Source organism: Catharus ustulatus, chromosome 31, assembly GCF_009819885.2.
Source record: "Catharus ustulatus isolate bCatUst1 chromosome 31, bCatUst1.pri.v2, whole genome shotgun sequence".
NCBI lineage: Eukaryota > Metazoa > Chordata > Aves > Passeriformes > Turdidae > Catharus > Catharus ustulatus.
Window position 1 is genome coordinate 1,440,412 of NC_046251.1, and position 20,698 is coordinate 1,461,109.

General features: G+C 52.2%; 1 protein-coding gene and 1 long non-coding RNA gene across 2 annotated transcripts in view; both read left to right on the forward strand.

Moving 5' to 3' along the window:
* The first annotated feature begins 1,454 nt into the window (after positions 1-1,454).
* Positions 1,455-6,321, forward strand: LOC117009178. The gene is made up of 3 exons (XR_004420435.1): positions 1,455-1,511; positions 2,094-2,143; positions 6,198-6,321. It is a non-coding gene; the product is annotated as an uncharacterized LOC117009178 (long non-coding RNA).
* A 10,081-nt stretch (positions 6,322-16,402) lies between these two features.
* SPATS2 (spermatogenesis associated serine rich 2) overlaps positions 16,403-20,698 on the forward strand; it is a 40,754-nt gene continuing 36,458 nt past the window's right edge. Inside the window, exon 1 of the mRNA XM_033083097.1 lies at positions 16,403-16,483. The gene's annotated coding sequence lies outside the window, so the exon portion shown is untranslated. The remainder of the gene's footprint in view (positions 16,484-20,698) is intronic.

A 20,698-nucleotide genomic window follows, 5' to 3' on the forward strand; every position in this document is an offset into this window, starting at 1 on the left:
ACACTGATGGGGGCAGGGATGGGGACAGGGGACACTGATAGGGACACGGATGGGGACAGGGAGGGGGAGTGAGGCTGGGGATGGGGACAGGGATGGGGATGGGGACAGGGAGGGGGACAGGGGACAGCGGACACTGATGGGGACAGGGGATAGGGACGGGAAGGGGGACAGGGGACACGGATGGGGACAGGGATGGGGATGGGGATGGGAATGGGGACAGGAATAGGGAGACACGGATGGGGCTGGGGACGCTGTTAGGGACAGGGATGGGGATGGGGACAGGGATGGGACAGGGATGTGGCTGTTGCTGGCGTTGGGAGAGGAGGGAATGGCCCTGGGGATGGGGATGGGATTGGGCTGGAATTGGTGGGGACAGGGACAGGGAAAGGGATGGACACAGGGAAAGGGACAGGGATGGGGACAGCGGCTGCAGCTGCGGGTGGAGCCGGGGCTGAAATCAGAGAGCGGATGGGGCCGAGGATGGGATTGGGAACAGGGATGAGCCCGGGAACGGGGCCGAGGATGGGGATGGGGCCGGAGGAGAAGCTGCGGGTGGAGGCGGGGATGGGACCCGCAGCAGAGATGGGGCCGGGAATGGGATTGGGATCGGGAATGGGATTGGGATCGGGAATGGGATCAGGAGCCGGGATGGGGCGAGAATGGAATCGGGAGGAGCCCGGGAATGGGATCAGGAGCTGGGAATGGGATCGGGAGCCAGGAGGAGCCCAGGAATGGGATTAGGAGCCCGGGAATGGGATCAGGAACTGGGATGGGGCGGGAAGGGGATCGGGAATGGGATCGGGAATGGGATCGGGAGCCGGGAATGGGATCGGGAATGGGATCAGAGGCCCGGGAATGGGATCGGGAGCGGGGCCGGAGCCGCGGGCGGGGCCGGCGGTGGCACCGGGAGCGGGGCTGGGGCTGTGGCCGGGGCTGGGGCCGGAGCCGCGGGCGGAGCCGGGACCGGCGCTGGCGGAGGGGACGGAACCGGAGCCGATGGTGCTGGAGGGGCCGGAACCGGTACCGGGAGCGGAGCCGGGAGCGGAGCCGGGAGCGGAGCCGGGAGCGGGGCTGGGAGCGCAGCCGGACACGGAGTCAGAGCGGAGCTCCTGCAGCAGCCAGGACCGGAGCCGGGGTGGGAGCTGGTGATGTAACCGGAGCCGGGATGGAGCCGCCAGGGAGCCGCCACCGGAACCGGGACAGAACCGGGACCCGAGCTGGGATGGAGCCACGAGAGAGCCGGGATGGAACCGGGATGGAAGCGGGATGGAACCGCGATCGGAGCCGGGATGGAGCCGGGATGGAACCGGGAAGGATCCGCGACCGGAGCCGGGATGGAACCAGGGAGGAACCGGGGAGGAACTGGGATGGAGCCGGGATGGAGCCGGGGAGGATCCGTGACCGGAGCCGGGATGGAACCGCGATCGGAGCCGGGATGGAACCAGGATGGAACCGGGATGGAACCGGGGAGGATCCGCGATGGCCCCGCCGCAACTTCTCCCCAAGTTCCCGTGAGCGACACGCGGGGAGCGGCACCCCCGGGATTGTCCCCCCGGGATTGTCCCCCCGGGATTGTCCCCGCGCTGTCCCCGCTGCGTCCCGCGGGGCGGGATCCGGGCGGCAGCACCGGGGGGATCTCCGGGACCCCCCCGCGCTCCTCCCCGGGGACCCGCGGGACCGAGGGACCCCCCCCAAGGCCGGACCCCCCCCCGGTACCTGCGGCCGGTGCCGCCGCCGCGCCCGCAGCGAGCCCCGCTCCGCCCGCTCGCCCGACGGCCCCGGGCACGGCGGGGGCGGGGAGGGGCCGGCGCCGGGGGGGGGAGGGGGGGGTGAGTGTGCAAGGGGGGGGGTGGGGGTGTGCAAGGGCCTGGGATGGGGGGGGGGGTTGGGAATTGGGGGGTGCGGGAGGGGTTTGGGAACCCCAAATTGGGGGTGGGGGGCGTCGGGTCCTTTCCCAGCACCATCCTGGGGGTTCCCTCATCCCCCACCCCCGGTATTGAGGGTCCCACGCGGGGTGGGGTGGGGGGGGTGGGGGGGGTTTGCACACTCGTGTGAGGGGTCTGTGCGTGTCTGTGACTCTGGCTGTGACTCAGGTCCGTGGTTCGTGTCTGTGACTCCTGTCCGTGACTCGTGTCTGACTCAGGTCCGTGTCTCGTGTCCGTGGTTCTGGTCCGTGGTTCCTGTCCGTGTCTCGTGTTTGTGACTCAGGTCTGTGGTTCTGGTCCGTGGTTCGTGTTTGTGACTCAGGTCCGTGTCTCGTGTCCATGGTTCTGGTCCGTGGTTCCTGTCCGTGGTTTGTGTTTGTGACTCGTGTCTGACACAGGTCCGTGGTTCGGGTCCGTGGTTCGTGTCTGTGACTCAGGTCTGTGGTTCTGGTCCATGATTCTGGTCCGTGGTTCGTGTCCGTGGTTCGTGTCTGTGACTCAGGTTCGGGTCCATGTGGGCCCAGGGGTGCGGGGCTGGGGCTGGGCACGGCTCCAGTGCAGGTTCCAGTGCAGGTTCCAGTGCAGGTTCCAGTGCAGGTTCCAGTGCAGGCTCCAGTGCAGGTTCCAGTGCAGGTTCCAGTGCAGGTTCCAGTGCAGGCTCCAGTGCAGGTGTGCAGGGCCTGGGTAGGTGTGGGAGTGAGAGCTCTGAGTGTGAGATCTGTGTGTGAATCCTGTGAATGTCCTGTGTGTGAGCTCTGTGTGAGCTCTGTGTGCAAATTCTGTGTGTGAATCCTGGATGTGTGAACTCTCTGTGTGTGTGACCTCTGTGTGAATCCTGTGAACATCCTGTGTGCTCTGTGTGTGAGCTCTGTGTGTCATGCGGAGTGAGGGAGCTCTGTGTGTGAATCCTGTGAACATCTCATGTGTGAACTCTGAGTGTGAGCTCTGTGTGCGAATTCTGTGTGTGAATCCTGGATGTGTGACCTCTGTGTGTGAGCTCTGTGTGTGTCTGTTCTGTGTTCACACTCAGTTCTCATGTGTGAGCTCAGTTCCCATGTGTGCATCCTCTGTGTGTTCTCTGTGTATGTTCCTGCTCAGTCCATGTGTGTGAGCTCTGTGTGTGATGGGGAGTGCAAGCTCTGTGTGTGAATCCTGTGAACATCCTGTGTGCTCTGTGTGTGAACTCTGTGTGTGAATCCTGGGTGTGTGAACATCCCGTGTGTGAGCTCTGTGAGAGTGTTCATGCTCAGTCAGTGTGTGTGAGCTCTGAGTGGGAATCCTGGATGTGAGAGCTCTGTGTGTGAATCCTGTGAACATCCTGTGTACTCTGTGTGTGAACTCTGTGTGTGAATCCTGTGAACATCTCATGTGTGAGCTCTGTGTGTGAGTTCTATGTGTGAGTTCTGTGTGTGAATCCTGGGTGTGTGAACATCCCTTGTGTGTGGGGCTGTGTGCATTGAGTGAGAGCTCTGTGTGTGAATCCTGTGAATGCCCCATGTGTGAGTTCTGTGTGAGCTCTGTGTGAGCTCTGTGTGTGAATCCTGTGAACATCTCATGTGTGAGTTCTGAGTGTGAGTTCTGTGTGCGAATTCTGTGTGTGAATTCTGTGTGTGAATCCTGCATGTGTGAACATCCCGTGTGTGAGTGTGGGGATGTGTGCATTGAGTGTGAGCTCTGTGTGTGAATCCTGTGAGCTCTGTGTGTGAATCCTGTGAACGTCCTGTGTGCACTGTGTGTGAGTTCTGAGTGTGAATCCTGGGTGTGTGAACATCCCGTGTGTGAGCTCTGGGTGGGAGTGGGAGCTCTGTGAGGGTGTGCTCATGCTCAGTCCATGTGTGTGAGCTGGGTGAGCTCTGTGTGTGAGCTCTGTGTGTGAATCCTGCATGTGTGAACATCCCGTGTGTGAACTCTGTGTGTGACCTCTGTGTGTGTCTGCTCTGTGTTCACACTCAGTTCTTGTGTGTGAGCTCAGTTCACCTGTGTGCATCCTCTGTGTGTTCTCTGTGTGTGTTCCTGCTCAGTCCATGTGTGTGAGCTCTGTGTGTGATGGGGAGTGCAAGCTCTGTGTGTGGATCCTGTGAACATCCTGTGTGCTCTGTGTGTGAGCTCTCTGTGTGAATCCTGGATGTGTGAACATCCCGTGTGTGAGCTCTGTGTGTTCTCTGTGTGCTCTGTGTGTGTTCAGACTCAGCCCATGTGTGAGCTCTGAGTGTGGATCCTGGGTGTGTGAACATCCCGTGTGTGAGGTCTATGTGTGATCTCTGTGTGTGACCTCTGTGTGTGAGCTCTGTGTGTGTCTGTTCTGTGTTCACACTCAGTTCTTGTGTGTGAGCTCAGTTCCCATGTGTGCATCCTCTGTGTGTTCTCTGTGTGTGTTCCTGCTCAGTCCATGTGTGTTCACCCAGCTGATGTGTGTGAGCTCTGTGTGCATCCTCTGTGTGTGTGTTCTGTGTTCGTTCTGTGAGCTCTGTGTGAGCTCTGAGTGAGCCCTGTGGGACTGTGTCTGTGTGTCTGTGTGTCTGTGTGTGTTCTGTGCACGTGTGTTCACACTCAGTTCACACGTGAGGATCCTGTGTGTGTGTTCTGTGTGTGTTCCTGTTCAGTCCATGTCTGTGAGCTCTGTGAGGTCTGTATGTGTGAGCTCCATGCATGTGTGTGCATCCTCTGTGTGATCTCTGTGTTTCATGCTCAGTCCATGTGTGTGAGCTCTGTGTGAGCTCTGAGTATGAACCCTGTGGGACTGTGTCTGTGTGTCTGTGTGTGTTCTGTGTGTGTTCTCTGTGTTTCACGCTCAGCCCATGTGTGTGAGCTCTGTGTGTGAACATCCCGTGTGTGGATGTGAGCTCTGCTCATGTATGAACATCCCACGCATGTGAGAGAGCTCTGTGTAATCCCATGTGTGAGCTGTGTGTAAACTGTGGGTAATCTCTTGTGAGAGCTCTGTGTGTTCATCCTGAGTGAGCTCTGTCTGAGCTCTGTGTGCTCATCCTGTGTGTGTGAGCTCTGTGTGTGTTCTCTGTGTGTTCATGCTCAGTCCATGTGTGAGCTCTGTGTGTTCATCCTGAGTGAGCTCTGTGTGTTCATCTGTGCATGTGTGAGCCCTGTACATGCGTGTGCATGCCCTGTGTGCATCCTGCACGTGTATGTGCATTCCCTGTGCAATTCTGGGTGCATTTCTGGGTGCATTTCCTGCATTTCCAGGGGTATTCTGTGAATTTCCTGCATTTCCTGTGCATTTCTGGATGAATTTCTGAGTGCATTCTGTGCATTTCCTGCATTTCCTGCATGCCTGGATGCATTTCTGGGCAGAGTTCCCATGCATTTCCTGCATTTCCAGGTGCATTCTGTGCATTTCCTGCATTTCCTGCATTTCTGGATGCATTTCTGGGTACATTCTGTGCATTTCCTGCATTTCTGGATGCATTTCCTGCATTTCCCGTGCGTTTCGTGCCCTTTCTGCCCATCCACATGTGGATTTTGGTGCCATTTCTGTGTTTTTTGTATGGTTTTTAATATATTTTCTATATTTCCCACGTATTTCCATGCATTTCCTGTATTTCCTGTGGGTTTTCATGAATTTTCTGTTTTCCGTGTATTTTTAATGATTTTTTTCTATATTTTCCACGTATTTTTAATGCATTTTCTATATATTCCACATTTCTATGCATTTTCTATATGTCCCATCTATTTCTATATATTTCCTATATTTTCTATGTGATTTTTATGCATTTTCTATATTTTCTATGTGTTTTTTATAAATTTTCTATATTTTCCATGTGGGTTTTATGCATTTTCTATATATTCCACATTTCCATGCATTTTCTATATTTTCTATATGGTTTTTACACATTTTCTATATTTTCTATATAGTTTTTATGCATTTTCTATATTTTCTATATATATTTTATGTATTTTCTATATTTTCTATATATATTTTATGTATTTTCTATATTTTCTATATATATTTTATGTATTTTCTATATTTTCTATATATTTTAATACGTTTTCTATATTTTCCATGTGTTTTTAAATGATTTTTCTATCTTAAGTGTATTTTAAAATGACTTTTCTCCATTTCCCACCCGTTTTTAATGAATTTTCTCTATTTCCCACCCGCTTTTTCCACGTTTTCCCTCATTTCCCGTGCCTTTTAAATCGGATTTTCTCTTTTTTTCCGCTCATTTCTCGTCTCTCCCGCTCCTCTCCTGCACTCCCGGCGCGTTTTTGTCCCCCCCCGTCCCTTGGGGACAATCCATCGCGACAATTCCAAAGGTCTCGGATCGCTCGGATCCCGCGATCCATCACGGATTTACGGCCGGGATCGATGTTTGTGCGACAAATCCTGGGGGGGACAAGGGGGGGGACAGTGGGGACAGAGTGACAGCGACACCGCCACCCCCCCCCCCCCCCCCCCCGAGCGGCGACACCGCCGCCCCCGCGCAGCCTCGGCCTTAATGAGAGAATTAATTAGAGAGGAGAGAGGGGGAAACCCTAATTAGCGGGGATGGGGACAGGGGGGGACAGGGGGGACATGGATGGGGACAGAAGGGACAGGGAGGATGGGGGGGACAAAAACAGGGATGGGGACAGGGGGGGACAGGGACAGGGATGGGGGGGACAGGGAGGACAAGGGGGGACAGGGATGGGGATGTGGGGGGACAGAGATGGGGACAGGAGGGGACAGGGACAGGGATGGGGGGGACAGGGAGGGGGACAGGGATGGGGACGGGGGGGGACAGGGACAGGGATGGGGACAGGGAGGGACGGGGGGACGGGGGGGGACAGGGAGGGGGACAGGGGGGACAGGGGGGGACAGGGGGGGACAGGGACAGGGATGGGGGGGACAGGGAGGGGGGGACAGGGGGGGACAGGAGGGACAGAGACGGGGATGGGGACAGGGAGGACGGGGGGACAAGAGGGGACAGGGATGGGGATGGGGACAGGGGGGACAGGCGGGACATGGGGGGACAGAGGGGACAGGGGCGACAGGGATGGGGACGGGGAGGGGACGGGAGGGGACAGAGACAGGGATGGGGACACGGGGGGACAGGGGGGACATGGATGGGGACAGTGGGAGACGGGGGGGACAGGGATGGGGGGGACAGGGAGGGACAGGGGGACAGGGATGGGGACAGAGATGGGGTTGGGGACAGGGGGGGACAGAAACAGGGATGGGGATGGGGACAGAGGGGACGGGGGGGACAGGGATGGGGACACGGGGGGACAGGGGGGACAGGGATGGGGATGGCGGGGACAGAAGGGACAAGGGGGGACAGGAGGGGGACAGGGGGGACAGGGGGGACAGGGATGAGGGGACAGAAGGGACAAGGGGGGACAGGGATAGGGGGACAGGGATGGGGATGCGGGGGACAGGAGGGACAGAGACAGGGATGGGGACACGGGGGGACAGGGGCTACATGGATGGGGACAAAGATGGGGACGGGGGGGACAGGAGGGGACAGGGACGGGGACAGGGATGGGGACAGGGAGGGACAGAGGGGACAGGAGGGGACGGGGGGGACAGGAGGGACAGGGAGGATGGGGGGAACGGGGGGACAGAGATAGGGATGGGGACAAGGATGGGGACTGCGGGGGACAGGGAGGGACAGGCGGGACAGAGACGCGGGTGGGGACAGAGGGGGACAGAGAGGACAGGGATGGGGACAGAAACAGAGATGGGGACGGGAGGATAAGGATGGGGACAGCAGGGACAGGGCCCCAATCCTGTCCCCGTCCCCGTGGGTGGCACCGGGGTTGGGGCTTTGGGGACAGTTTTGGGGTCCCTGGGTTGGTGTCTCAACATTTGGGGGGGTCTCAGCCCCAGTTTTGGGGTCCCTCAGCCCCGTTTTTGGTGTCCCCAAATTGATGCCACCAGGCCTGGGGTGGGGGGAGGGTCTCCTCCCCTCCCTGCCTCAGTTTCCCCCCCGCCCTTTGCCGTCTCCGTGTCGGGATTTGGGGACATTCGTGTCCCCCCCCTTTGCCATCTCCGTGTCCCCCCCAGGTGCCATGGAGGGGTTTGGGGACATTCGTGTCCCCCCCCTTTCCCATCTCTGTCTCCCCCCCTCTCCCAGGACCCGCGGGGGGGGTTGGGGACAGGCGACATTCCTGTCCCCCCCCCGCTGGTGGCGGTCGGGCCCAGCCCATGAATAAAGCATCAGCCACGTCCCCTCGGTGTCCCCTCGTGTCCCTCCCTGTCCCCTCGTGTCCCCCCGTGTCCCCCCCCCGGTGTTCTCTGTGCCCCCCCCGTGTCCCCCCGTGTCCCCCCCGCGCGGTGACAGCGCCACCACCTCGGTCACCAGCTGCCACCGCGGGCCCCCAGGAGCCCCGAGCGCGGCGGCGGCGACGGGAGGGGACAGGGGGGGGGACGGGAGGTGACAGAGAGGGGGGGGACAGAGAGGGACGGGGGGGGGGACATTATGGGGGGCGGGAGGTGACAGATCGGGGGGGGACAGGGGGGGACGGGGGGGGACGGGGGGGCACAGGGGGGTGACAAATGGGAGGGACACGGGGGGGGACGTGAGGTGACAGATCTGGGGGGGGACATGGGGGGGGACAAGGGGGGTGACAGCTCGTGGGGGGGGGGTGAGTGACAGCCCTGGGGGGACACCGGGGAGGACACTGGAGGGGGGACAGTGAGGGGACACTGGGGGGACACCGGGGGGGACAATCGGAGGGGACAGACCACGGGGTGACAAATGGGGGGGGAGTGACAATCCTGGGGAGAGACATCGGGGGGGGACAGGGAGGGGACACTGGGGGGGACAATGGGGGGGGGGACAGTGAGGGGGGGACCCGGGGGGAGGACAACGGGGAGGGGGACAATGGAGGGGGGACACCGGGGGGGACACTGGGGGGGACAGGGGGTGACAGAACGGGGGGGACATTGAGGGGCACAGAGGGGTGACAGCTCGTGGGGGGTGGTGAGTGACAGCCCTGGGGGGACACCGGGGGGGACAGGGAGGGGACAACGGGGGGGGGACAATGGGGGGGGACAGGGAGGGGACACTGGGGGTGACAGTGAGGGGGGACAATGGAGGGGGGACACTGGGGTGGGGACAGTGAGGGGGGACAGGGGGTGACAGAACGGAGGGGGACAGGGAGGGGACACTGGGAGGGGACAGGGAGGGGACACTGGAGGGGGGGACACTGGGGGGACACCGGGGGGGGACACTGGGGGGGACAAGGGGGGGTGACAAATCGGGGGGGGGGCGAGTGACAGCCCTGGGGAGGGACATGGGGGGGGGACAGGGAGGGGACACTGGGGTAGGACAACGGGGGGGGGACAATGAAGGGACACTGGTGGGGGGGACAGGGGGGACAATTTGGGGTCCATTATTGGGAATTAATTATTGGGGATTCATTAATTGGGATTCATTAATTGGATTTTTAAATTGGGAATTAATTATTGGGGATTCATTATTTGGATTCATTAATTGGGATTCTTTATTTGGGATTCTTTATTCAGGATCCGTTATTTGGGGTTCATTTTATGGATTCATTATTTGGGATTCTTTAATTGGGAATTAATTATTGGGGATTCATTAATTTGGATTCATTAATTGGGATTCTTTATTCAGGATCCGTTATTTGGGATTCATTTTATGGATTCATTATTTGGGATTCTTTAATTGGGATTTTTTTATTTGGGATTTTTTTATTTGGGGATTTTTTTATTTGGGGATTTTTTTATTTGGGGATTTTTTAATTGGGATTCTTTATTTGGGATTATTTATTCAAGATTAATTAATCGGGGTTCTTTATTGGGGATTCATTATCTGATTTTTTTTATTTGGGTTTTTTTATTTGGGATTCCTTATTGGGGTTTCTTTATTTGGGATTTTTTATTTGGGATTTTTTATTTGGGATTCTTTATTTGGGATTTTTTATTTGGAATTCTTTATTTGGGATTTTTTTATTTGGGATTTTTTATTTGGGATTCTTTATTTGGGATTTTTTATTTGGGATTCATTTTATGGATTCATTTTATGGATTCATTATTTGCGATTCATTATATGGATTAATTATTCAGGATTAATTATTCGGGATTCATTATTGGGAATTCTTTATTTGGGATTCATTAATTGGGATTCATTAATTGGCATTCTTTATTTGGGATTCATTATTCGGGATTATTTATTCAAGCTTCTTTATTTGGGATTAATTATTTGGAATCCATTATTTAGGATCCATTATTTAGGATTATTTATTCAAAATTAATTATTTGGGATTCTTTATTCAGGATTCATTATTTAGGATTCATTATTTGGGATTCATTATTTAGGGTTTTTTATTCAAGATTCTTTATTGGGGATTCTTTATTTGAGGTTTTTTATTTGGGATTCTTTATTCAAGATTCATTATTTGGGATTCATTTTATGGATCCATTATTTAGGATTATTTATTCAAGATTCATTTTTTAGGATTATTTATTCACGATTCATTATTTAGGATTCTTTATTCAGGATTCATCACTGGGGATTCTTTACTCGGGATCAATTATTTGGGATTCATTTTATGGATTAATTATTTAGGATTCTTTATTCAGGATTCATTATCGGGGATTCTTTATTCAGGATTCATTATTGGGGATTATTTATTCAAGATTCATCACTGGGGATTCTTTACTCGGGATCAATTATTCAGGATTTGGGATTCACTCGGGGGTGTTGTTTGGGATTTATTTCAGGAGATGGATGGGGCTGGAGCCGAGGATTCGGGGTCAGGGATTTGGGATTCATCCCCTGGGATTTGGGGTCCGGGAATTCCAATCCTGCTCCAATTAGGATGCCTAGTTAGGATTTATTTAGGGTTTTTAAAGGGTTTTTAAAGGAATTTTTTAGGATTTTTTTTAGGTTCTATTTAGGATTTTTTAAGGATTTATTTAGGGTTTTTTAAGGATTTTTTTAGGATTTTTTTGGGATTTTTTTAGGATTTTTTTAGGATTTTTTTAGGATTTATTCAGGATTTTTAAAAGGATTTTTTTAGGATTTTTTAGGATTTTTAAAGGATCTATTTAGTATTTTTTAGGATTTATCTAGGTTTTATTTAGGTTTTATTTAGGATTTATTTAGGCTTTATTTAGGATATTTTTAGGATTATTTTAGGATTTTTTAAAGTTTTATTCAGGATATTTTTAGGATTTTTTAGGATTTATTTAGAATTTATTTAGGATTTATTTAGGATTTTTTAAGGATCTATTTAGGTTTTATTTAGGCTTTATTTAGGATATTTTTAGGATTTTTTTTAGGATTTTTTAAAGTTTTTTTTAGGATTTTTTAGGATTTATTTAGAATTTATTTAGGATTTATTTAGGATTTTTTAAGGATCTATTTAGGTTTTATTTAGGATATATTTAAGTTTTATTTAGGCTTTATTTAGGATATTTTTAGGATTTTTTTAGGATTTTTAAAGGATTTATTTAGGATTTTTTAGGATTTATTTAGGGTTTATTTAGGGTCTATGTAGGATTTATTTAGAATCTATTTAAGATCTATTTAGGTTTTATTTAGGATTTATTTAGGTTTTATTTAGGATTTTTAAAGGATTTCTTTAGGATCTATTTAGATTTTATTTAGCATTTTTTAGGATTTTTAAAGCATTTTTTTAGGATTTATTTAGGTTTTATTTAGAATTTATTTAGGATTTATTTAAAATTTATTTAGAATTTATTTAGGTTTTATTTAGGATTTATTTAGGTTTTATTCAGGGTGGGTTATTTGGGATTCAGGGTCGGTTATTTGGATTTGTGGATTCATTCTCGGGGATTTTGGGATTTCAGGAGCTCCAATTAGGGGAGGGGTCCCGGGGGGTCCCAGGGGGGGATTTAGGGGAGATGGATGGGGCAGGGTCAAAGCCCGTTTATGGGAATTGCTGCTTTGGGATTTGGGATTTGGGAATCCCAATCCTGCCCCAATTAGGGCTGGGGGAGCTCTTCCTATTTAGGATTTATTTAGGATTTATTTAGAATTTATTTAGAATTTATTTAGAATTTTTTTAGGATTTTAAAAGGATTTTAAAAGAAATTTTTTAGGATTTATTTAGGTTTTATTTAGAATTTATTTAGGTTTTATTTAGGTTTTATTTAGGATTTATTTAGGATTTTTTTAGGATTTATTTAGGATTTATTTAGAATTTATTTAGAATTTTTTTTAGGATTTTTAAAGGATTTTTAAAGAAATTTTTTAGGATTTATTTAGGTTTTATTTAGGTTTTATTTAGGATTTATTTAGGATTTATTTAGGATTTTTAAAGGATTTATTTAAGATTTTTTAAAGGGTTTTTTAAGGATTTTTTTTAGGATTTATTTAGGATTTCTATAGGATTTATTCAGGGAGATGGATGGGGCAGGGTCAAAGCCCGTTTATGGGAATTGCTGCTTTGGGATTTGGGATTTGGGAATCCCAATCCTGCCCCAATTAGGGCTGGGGGAGCTCTTCCTATTTAGGATTTATTTAGGATTTATTTTGGATTTATTTAGGATTTATTTTGGATTTATTTAGGATTTTTAAAGGATTTTTTTAGGATTTATTTAGGATTTTTTTTATTTTTAAAGGATTTTTTTTAGGATTTTTTTTAATTTTTTTTAGGATTTATTTAGGATTTTAATTTTTTTTTTTTGGATTTTAAAAGGATTTTTAAAGGATTTATTTAGGTTTTATTTTGGATTTATTCAGGGAGATGGATGGGGCAGGGTCAAAGCCCGTTTATGGGAATTGCTGCTTTGGGATTTGGGATTTGGGGTTTGGGAATCCCAATCCTGCTCCAATTAGGATCCCTATTTAGGAATTTTCTTAGGTTTTATTTAGGAATTGTTAAAGGATTTTTTTAGGATTTTTAAAGGAATTTTTTAGGATTTATTTAGGATTTTTTTAGGATTTATTTAGGATTTTTTCAGGATTTATTTAGGATTTTTTTAGGATTTTTTTTTAATTTATTTCGGATTTTTTTAGGATTTATTTAGGATTTTTTAAAATTTATTTAGGATTTATTTAGGTTTTATTTAGGATTTATTTAGAATTTATTTAGGATTTATTTAGAATTTTTTTAGGATTTATTTAGGAATTTTTTAGGATTTATTTAGGAATTTTTTAGGATTTATTTAGGATTTTTTTAGGTTTTATTTAGGATTTTTAAAGGATTTATTTAGGATTTTTTTTTTAATTTTTTGGGCTCCCCCTCCCCGCTCCTCCCCGCTCCTCCCGCCCCGATCGATCCAATAAAAATTCCCGGGATTTGGAAATGTCAACATCGCCTCGGATCGATCGGGGGGGGGGCGGGGCGGCGCCGTCCCCCTCCCCCTCCCCCAAATGGAACAGAACCCCCCCCAAAGGCTCAGACCCCCCCCAATTCTCTCCCAGACCCCCCAAAATGGGTCAGGACCCCCCCTCCAAAATTCTCAGAGCCCCCCCAGATGCTCAGAGCCCCCCCAGTTCTCTGCCAGGTCTGGAGATGGATGAGTCCCCCCAAAATGAGTCTGGACCCCCCCAAATGCTCAGAGACCCCCCCAAACCTCAGAGCTCCCCTCTAACACTCAGAGCCCCCCCCCCCAAATGTCCGTGCCCCCCCAATTCTCTCCCAGAGCCCCCCAAATTCTCAGAGCCCCCCCAGTTCTCTGCCAGGGCTGGAGATGGATGTGCCCCCCCCCCCCAAAATGGGGCTGGACCCCCCAAATGGATCAGAACCCCCCCCCAATTCTCTGCCAGACCCCCCCAGATAGATCAGCCCCCCCCAAATGGATCAGGACCCCCCCCCAAAATTCTCAGAGCCCCCCCAAACACTCAGAGCCCCCCCAATCTGTGCCAGGCAGGAGATGGATGTGCCCCCCCCCCCCCAAAATGAGGTTGGATTCCCCAAAATGGATCAGGACCCCCCCCCCCCAAAACGCTCAGAGCCCCCCCCAATTCTCTCCCGGACCCCCAAATAGATCAGGACCCCCCCAAAATGGGGCTGGACCCCAAAAATGGATCAAAATGCCCCCCCAAATGCTCAGAGCCCCCCCCCCAATTCTCTCCCGGACCCCCAAATGGATCAGGACCCCCCCAAAATGGGTCAGGACCCCCCCCCAAAATGGATCAGGACCCCCCCAAAGGCTCAGACCCCCCAGTCTGTGCCAGCCCGGAGATGGATGTGCCCCCCAAAATGGGGCTGGACCCCCCCAGATTGACCAGAACGCCACCCCAAAACGCTCAGAGCCCCCCCCCCCAATTCTCTCCCGGACCCCCAAATGGATCAGGACCCCCCCAAACAGATCAGGACCCCCCCCAAAATGGGTCAGGACCCCCCCAAACAGATCAGGACCCCCCCAAATGGGTCAGGACCCCCCCAAACAGATCAGGACCCCCCCAAATGAGTCAGGACCCCCCCAAAGGCTCAGACCCCCCCAGTCTGTGCCAGGCAGGAGATGGATGTGTCCCCCCCCCCCTCTGTCCCTCCCCCCTCCCCTCCCCTCCCCCTCTCCCTGACAGCTCCTCCCGCGGGACCCCCGGGCACGCTCGGCTGCCCCCGGCCCGGAACGGCGGGGGGGGCACGGGGGGGGCACGGGGGGGCACGGGGGGGGCACGGGGGGGGCACGGGGGGGCACGGGGGGGCACGGGGGGGCACCGGGGACATCGAGCCGCGGGCTGGCACCGACCGGGGGGGGCTGGGGGGGTTCTGAGCATTTTGGGGGGGGTCCTGACCCATCTTGGGGGGGCACATCCATCTCCGGGCTGGCAGAAATTGGGGGGTCTGAGTGTTTGGGGGGGGTCCAGCCCCATTTTGGGGGGGGGGGGGGGCTGTTCTATTTGGGGGGGTCTGGGAGAGAACTGGGGGGGGCTCTGAGCATTTTTGGGGGCTCCCGGCACTTGGGGGGGGGGTCTGATCCATTTTGGGGGGGCACATCCATCTCCAGCCCTGGTAGAGCATTTTGGGGGGGCTCTGAGCATTTGTGGGAGGGGGTCCTGATCTATTTGGGGGGGTCTGCCAGAAAATTGTTGGGGGGGCTCTGAGCATTTGGGGGGGGTCCAGCCCCATTTTGGGGGGGCCACATCCATCACCAGCACGGCACAGACTGGGGGGGCTCTGAGCATTTAGGGGGGTCCAGACTAATTTGGGGGGTCCTGATCTATTTGGGGGACTCTGGCAGAGAACTGGGGGGGGGGCTCTGAGCATTTGGGGAGGGGTCCTGACCCATTTTGGGGGGGCACATCCATCTTCGGGCTGGCAGAAATTGGGGGGTCTGAGTGTTTTGGGGGGGGGGGGCTCTGAGCATTTTGGGGGGTTCTGACCCATTTGGGGGGGTCTGGCAGGGAATTGGGGGGGTCCTGATGGATTTGGGGGGGTCCAGTCCCATTTTGGGGGGTCCTGATCTATTTGGGGGGTCTGGCAGAGAATGGGGGGGGTCTGAGCCTTTGGGGGGGGGGGTCCAGCTCCATTTTGGGGGGGCACATCCATCTCCAGCCCTGGCAGAGCATTTTGGGGGGGGCTCTGAGCTTTTGTGGGAGGGGGTCCTGATCTATTTGGGGGGGGTCTGTCAGAGCTTTCTGGGGGGACTCTGAGGGTCTGGGGGGGTCCTGATCCATTTTGGGGGGTCCAGATCTATTTGGGGGGGGGTCTGGCAGAGAATTGGGGGGGCACTGAGCATTTTGGGGGGGGTTCTGATCCATTTTTGGGGGTCCTGACCCATTTTGGGGGGCACATCCATCTCCATCCCTGGTAGAGACTTTGACAGGGATGGGAAAAAGGGGGGGACCTCAAAAAATAAAGGAATTGCACCCCAAAAATTTTGGGTGGGTTGGATCCCAAAAATGGGGAATTTGATCTCAAAATCCAGGGTGCCCTTCCAGCAGCGAGGGGAGGGGATTGAACCCCAAAATCCGGGGGGGGGGAAGTTCCCATTGGTGACTTCACCCCCAAATTTCTGGGGGTACCCCAAAATTCCCCCCCAAAAAAACCCAGCCCAGAGACCCCCGGGAACCTCCCCCGGCGGCACCTCCGGGCTCGTTAATTATGGATGAGCCTTAATTGGCCGCTGGATTCCGGAAAACACCCCAAAAATGGGGGGTACCCCAAAAAAGGGGGTGCAAAGCCGGACTAGGCGGGACTCGAACCCGCGACCTCCCGATCTCGGCGCCGCGCGTGGCTTCGGCCGTTCCCGGAGCGCGCTCGGGCGTTTCCGCCGCTCTCGGCAGTTTCCGTCCACGTTCGGCACCCGCCGCTCCACCCATAAAAGGCGTGGTTTGCCAATGCCGCGATATGATTGGTTCACTGCGAGGAGTGGGCGTGGCTTGGTGGCAGAACCGCTCTACCATTGGCTGGCGGCTCCCTCGCGCCTCCGCCCCGCCCCTCTCTGAATGGCGGCGGGAGGGGGGCGGGACAAACGGTGCTTCTCCGCGCTTTGATTGGTGGAAACGCTGAGGGCACCGCGCTCTGATTGGCTGGAGGGCGAAATGCGCTCTCTGATTGGCTGGTGCGCTGTGAGGGCTCTGCCGGGCCGCGGCCCCCGCCCGGAGCGTCGCGGTTGAGGCGGGGCGGGGGGGGCAGAGACCCCCGGGACCCTCAGGACCCCCCGGGAGCCCCCGGTGAGTGCGGGACCCCCGGGAGCTCCGGGGGCAGCGAGGGGAACGCGGCCGAGCGGGCGGAGGGGCCGCCGGAGGGGATGGGGGGGGAAGAACGGTGGGGGCTCGTGAGGGGATGGGGGGAGTTGAGAGGCCTGAGGGGCTTTGGGGGGGCTCTGAGGAGTTTTGTGAGGGGATTTGGGGGCGCTGAGGGGATTTGGGGAGATCTGAGGAGTTTTGTGAGGGGATTTGGGGGGATCTGAGGAGTTTTGTGAGGGGATTTGAGGGGAGTGAGGAGATCTGTGGGGGGATTTGGGGGGGCTGAGGGGATTTGTGAGGGGATTTAGGGGTGGTGAGGGGATTTGGGGAGATCTGAGGAGTTTTGTGAGGGGATTTGGGGGGGTCTGAGGAGTTTTGTGAGGGGATTTGAGGGGAGCTGAGGAGTTCTGTGAGGGGATTTGAGGGGTCTGAGGGGATTTGTGAGAGGATTTGGGGGAGTCTGAGGAGTTTTGTGAGGGAATTTAGGGGATCTGAGGAGTTTTGTGAGGGGATTTGTGGGGGTCTGAGGAGTTTTATGAGGGGATTTGGGGGGGTCTGAGGAGTTTTATGAGGGGCTGAGGGGATTTGGGGTGGTCTGAGGAGTTTTGTGAGGGGATTTTGGGGCGCTGAGGGGATTTGGGGGGAGCTGAGGAGTTTTGTGAGGGGATTTGGGGGATCTGAGGGGTTTTATGAGGGGATTTGGGGGATCTGAGGAGTTTTGTGAGGGAATTTGGGGGGAGTGAGGAGTTCTGTGAGGGGATTTGGGGGGATCTGAGGAGTTTTATGAGGGGATTTGGGGGAGATCTGAGGAGTTTTGTGAGGGGATTTGGGGGATCTGAGGAGTTTTGTGAGGGGATTTTGGGGGATTTGAGGAGTTTTGGGGGAATCTGAGGAGTTTTATGAGAGGATTTGGGGGCGCTGAGGAGTTTTGTGAAGGGATTTGGGGTGGCTGAGGGGATTTGGGGGATTCTGAGGAGTTTTTTTGGGGGGGGTCTGAGGAGTTTTGTGAGGGGATTTGGGGGACTGATAGAATCTAGGGCAACCTGGTGAGGGTTTGGGGGGAATCTGAAGAGTTTTGTGAGGGGATTTGGGGGCCCAGTGAGGATTTGGGGGAGTCTGAGGAGTTTTGTGAGGGGATTTGTGGGGCCTGATAGAACCTAGGGGGACCCAGTGAGGATTTGGGGGGGGGTCTGAGGGGTTTTATGAGAGGATTTTGGGGCTCTGAGGGGTTTTATGAGAGGATTTTGGGGCTCTGAGGGATTTTGTGAGGGGATTTTGGGGCTCTGAGGGGTCTTTTGAGGAGTCTGAGGAATTTTGGGGGGACCCTGAGAGGTTTTTGGGACTCTTTTGGGGTCTGTGGTGCTTTGGAGCAGATTTTGGGGGGCTCTGAGGAATCCCAGGTGAGCTCTGAGGGGATTTTGGGGAGTTCTGAGTGATTTTTGTGGGGTTCTGAAGGAGTCTTGTGAGGTATGAGGGAATTTTGGGGTCTCTGAGGGATCTTTTGTGGGGTTTTGGGGTCTCTGAGTGTTTTTTTTTGAGGAGTCTGAGGAGTTTTTGGGGTCTCTGAGAGTTTATTGTGAGCTCTGAGGGGTTTATTTGAGGTGTCTGAGGAGTTTTTGGAGTCTCTATGAGGTTTTGGGGCTTTTTTTGTTGTCTGAGGGGTTTTGGGGGCTCTGAGGGTTTTTTGTGGGGTGTCTGAGGGGTTTTTTTGGGTCTCTGTGTGGTTTTTTTAGAAGTCTGAGAAATTTTTGAGGTCTCTGAGGGTTTCTTTTATGGATTCTGAGGAGTTTTTGGGGTCTCTGTGGGGTTTTGAGTCTCTTTTTAGGTGCTCTGAGGGATTTTTTAATGTGGTCTGAGGAGTTTTTGGAGTCTCTGTGAGGGTTTGGGGCTCGTTTTTTGTTGTCTGAGAGATTTTGGGATCTCTGAGGGGTTTTTGTGGGGTGTCTGAGGGGTTTTTTGGGATCTCTGGGTTTTTTGGGGGACTCTAAGGACTTTTTTGGGGAGTTTGAGGAGTTTTATGGTGTCTTTTTGTGGGCTCTGAGGGGTTTTGGGGTCTCTGAGGTTTTCTTTTATGGATTCTGAGGAGTTTTTGGGGTCTCTGAGTGTTATTTGTGGAGAGTCTGAGGAGTTTTTGGGGTCTCTGTGGGGTTTTGAATCTCTTTTTAGTCACTCTGAGGGATTTTTTATGGGGTCTGAGGAGTTTTTGGGGTCTCTGAGAGTTTATTGTGAGTTCTGAGAGGTTTATTTGAGGAGTCTGAGGAATTTTTGGGGTCTCTATGAGGTTTTGAGACTCTTTTTTGTTGTCTGAGGGGTTTTGGGGGCTCTGAGGGTATTTTTGTGGGGTGTCTGAGGGGGTTTTTTGGGTCCCTGTGGGGTTTTTTTAGAAGTCTGAGAAATTTTTGAGGTCTCTGAGGGTTTCTTTTATGGATTCTGAGGAGTTTTTGGGGTCTCTGAGTGTTCTTTGTGGGGAGTCTGAGGAGTTTTTGGGGTCTCTGTAGGGTTTTGGGGCTCTTTTTGTGGGGTCTGAGGGGTTTTGAGGTCTCTGAGGGTTTCTTTTATGGATTCTGAGGAGTTTTTGGGGTCTCTGTAGGGTTTTGAATCTCTTTTTAGGCTCTCTGAGGGATTTTTTATGGGGTCTGAGGAGTTTTTGGGGTCTCTGTGAGGGTTTGGGGCTTGTTTTTTGTTGTCTGAGAGATTTTGGGATCTCTGAGGGGTTTTTGTGGGGTGTCTGAGGGGTATTTTGGGATCTCTGGGGTTTTTTGGGAGCTCTAAGGACTTTTTGGGGAGTTTGAGGAGTTTTTTGGTGTCTTTTTTGGGGTCTCTGTGGGGTTTTGGGGCTCTTTTTGTGGGGTCTGAGAGGTTTTGGGGTCTCTGAGAGTTATTTGTGGAGAGTCTGAGGAGTTTTTGGGGTCTCTGTGGCTTTTTGAGTCTCATTTTAGGCGCTCTGAGGGATTTTTTAATGGGGTCTGAAGAGTTTTTGGGATCTCTGAGAGTTTATTGTGAGTTCTGAGAGGTTTATTTGAGGAGTCTGAGGAGTTTTTGGGGTCTCTATGAGGTTTTGGGGCTCTTTTTTTGTTGTCTGAGTGGTTTTGGGGGCTCTGAGAGTTTTTTGTGTGGTGTCTGAGGGGTTTTTTTGGGTCTCTGTGAGGTTTTTTTTGGATGTCTGAGAAATTTTTGGGGTCTCTGTGGGGTTTTGGGGCTCTTTTTGTGAGCTCTGAGGGGTTTTGGGGTCTCTGAGGTTTTCTTTTATGGATTTTGAGGATTTTTGGGGTCTCTGAGTGTTATTTGTGTAGAGTCTGAGGAGTTTTTGGGGTCTCTGAGTGTTCTTTGTGGAGAGTCTGAGGAGTTTTTGTGGTCTCTGAGTGTTCTTTGTGTAGAGTCTGAGGAGTTTTTGGGGTCTCTGAGTGTTCTTTGTGGAGAGTCTGAGGAGTTTTTGTGGTCTCTGGTTGTTATTTGTGTAGAGTCTGAGGAGTTTTTGGGGTCTCTGTGGGGTTTTGAGTCTCTTTTTAGGCGCTCTGAGGAATTTTTTTATGGGGTCTGAGGAGTTTTTGGGATCTCTGAGAGTTTTTTGTGAGCTCTGAGAGGTTTATTTGAGGGGACAGAGGAATTTTTGGGGTCTCTGTGGGGTTTGGGACTCTTTTTGTGAGCTCTGTGAGGTTTTGGGGGCTCTGAGAGTTCTTTGTGGGGTGTCTGATGGTTTTTTTTGGGTCTCTGTGGGGTTTCTTTTGGGAGTCTGAGAAATTTTTGGGGTCTCTGTGGGGTTTTGGGGCTCTTTTTGTGAACTCTGAGGGGTTTTGGGGTCTCTGAGGTTTGCTTTTATGGATTCTGAGGAGTTTTTGGGGTCTCTGAGTGTTGTTTGTGGAGAGTCTGAGGAGTTTTTGGGGTCTCTGTGGGGTTTTGGGGCTCTTTTTGTGGTGTCTGAAAGGTTTTGGGGTCACTGAGAGTTCTTTGTGGGGTGTCTGAGGGGTTTTTTGAGGTCTCTGAGGGATTTTTTTGTGGATTCTGAGGAGTTTTTGGGATCTCTGAGAGCTTTTTTGTGAGCTCTGAGTGGTTTATTTGAGGTGTCAGAATTCTTTTGGGTCTTTGTGGAGAGTCTGAGGAGTTTTTGGGGTCTCTGTGGCTTTTTGAGTCTCTTTTTAAGTGCTCTGAGGGTTTTTTTAATGGGGTCTGAGGAGTTTTTGGGGTCTCTGTGGGGTTTTG